Here is a 2,701-nt window from a genome sequence, read left to right as displayed (position 1 = left end):
GCCGGAGACGGTGTGTAAGACGGATAGAATAAACGTATAAGAAATAGTTAATATTGTTTAATTACAAATATAAATCCCATAAATTGTACCGGAATATACTAGGATACCACAGTACACAATTGCTTCCATATCAACGCGTTGAAGCACATCGTTGCTTCTAAAACAATTATTAAAAAAACAAAACGAATTGCTAAATGCCATATCTTTTCGATTTACTAAAATTCATCAAAGTTCTATCATAAGATTTCTACCACGTTCTACTTTTCTGGCAAATTTTAATTTTTTTCGTTTACTATGTGTGACCATTCTGCAGAGCCCACATATATCTTTATAAATATATCTATATAAATATCCCAACAATTTAAGCTGAATAAGCTTGATTTATAGCTGAAGAAGACTATTTTAGATTTGATAAGCGCTTTATTCGCTTCAAATGTTTGCTGGGATGAACAATAAGTGTTTATAGTGGTTATTTTCCCAAAAGCCTGAAATGGCTAGCTTCCCAAAAATAATTAAATAATAAAAAAATAAATAAAAATAATAAATTCTCTCTTGGTTCGTAATTGTTCTTATTTCAAATTTTAATAATTTACCTTTCAATACCCTCGAGCCATCGCGTGTACTCCCCGAATAGTACACATGTTGTACATCAGTTTCCGTAACTCATAGACGACCGAATTAGGTTGTATATCAGTTGCTGCAACTAAATAAATCTGAATTGTGCTGCCCCTTTCTCCAATAAACAAGATTGATCCATTATCATCCAGCAGCCTTCAACGAAAGGGTTAATCAATCTACTTAATTAATTTCATAGACATAAATCTATGCGAAATGCATAGTTGGAGAATCCATTTTTAAGCCAGTGACGCAATCCAGATAGGCGTCCCGCGTTTCGCAGGACGCTTGCTGGTCACATTACCAATAAGAAATGTATGTGACCTTTCGGAATCTGAGAGACATAGTGAGGAATGTGGCAATAGTTGAACACACCTTTACACGGTCTCTGGGGGCGCCTCCCGATCATTCCTTCCAGGGTCTTCAGAACCAGTCTTTTTTCGGGAATCCTCCTCGAGTAGCACGTGATAACATCGTTGCAAGGGATTTAAAAAAGTCCAATTAAGTTGTTGGTTGACGCTGCGCTACAGAAAAGTTGTTCGCCAGCGGCTTGTATGGGATAATCCGGAGTGGACTATCTTGTACTTCAAAATCTATGATGAAAGGCACTTGGTACGTCCACAACAATCGGATTGTTTGAACTATATTTTTTTCCGGTTCTGATTGCACAAATTCCTGCAAAGGTAGCCGATTTAGAAATGTATCCAATTATTTTGAGAAAGTGTTGCGCAACGCTAAACAAATGTTGATATTTGATCACCTTGAATGTCGTCAAACAAAAAGTGTTCTAGTGGATAATTCGAGATTTTTTTAGCGGATCCACAATTGTTTTTGATGCCATAATATCCAGAATAAACTATTTTAACACTACCGCAACATTAGGGCATACCACAACGATAGGACGTTTTACCCTAGCCATTACAGTTTTGATAGCTTTTACTACGCACCAGATTTTTGTTTTGTTTTTAGTCACCAGAATGGAGAAGCATGTTAATTTCGGACGAATAAAGGAAATAAAAATTCAACATTACCTATTATTTTTGGTCTTCAACCCCATTTTCTTCTAAATGGTTTGGTCTTTGAAGCATCCAGGAAGCCATATCGATCACCCGCTTAAGTAAGCATTCCAGTTCAATTTGACATGTATGTATGTTTAAGTTGTTCTCCTAACCTTTGTTTTCCGTCTGGTCCTCCAGATTTATAGTGCTGGAATGATTTCATTCTGATTGCACTTTTTTGGTGCATTAGAACCTTGAAGTGTCCAGTCGATGCTGAACATCTTTTGTCTCCATCACTCTTTTGATTTACAAACAGAGTCGATACAGGAAACTCATTTTCCATTATCAACTCATCCTTCACTAGCAGTTTTCATAAAAACTAGATCATCATTCTTCAGATTCCCCAGTTCGCTTGATCCTTCGCACGAGCTTTTTGAAATCTTTGAAGTTGCACTTCAGATCTTCCTCTTGATTTTTTAGTTTCAGTAAATGCAATCCATATACGTACAATAGGGGTGTACACATATTACGTAAGCCTTTTTTCTGGGTTTTTTGACCCCCCCTCCCGCCACGTAAAATTTTTTTTCATACAAATGATTTTTTATTTATAAGGTGCGTAAGAAAATGACGGACACCCCCTCCCCCCATAAGTGCTTACGTGGCCCCTAAACCTTATTGATGACCTTTACAATCATGGTACCATATTCAATTGCGCTTTCGAATATAGTAGCATAGACTTAGTTTGACTTAAGTATGTATAGTTCTGTAAATTTTTAACTTCCAGTAAATTCCCGGGTTCTGCTAATTCCAGTGACCGGGGTTCTGCTAATTCGCACAAAACGCCCGTACGTAAACTTGTGCGATAAATTGTAAATGTATTTCTCTATTGGCACCTTGGCCATGTAGTTTTCTTAAAATAACTGATATTCTTCTATTGTAAAAAATATGTAACCCTTATACACAAACCAGAATGAAATATCCGGACAAAGCTGGAATTATCATTATCTGCCTTTGAAAATTACAAATTAAGTATTGCCACGTGATATCAATGATACTATCGATGTGCTCCCTACAATCATACATACCCA

The sequence above is a fragment of the Armigeres subalbatus genome, chromosome 3 (assembly GCF_024139115.2).
Source record: "Armigeres subalbatus isolate Guangzhou_Male chromosome 3, GZ_Asu_2, whole genome shotgun sequence".
Lineage (NCBI taxonomy): Eukaryota > Metazoa > Arthropoda > Insecta > Diptera > Culicidae > Armigeres > Armigeres subalbatus.
This window is presented reverse-complemented; position numbering follows the sequence as displayed.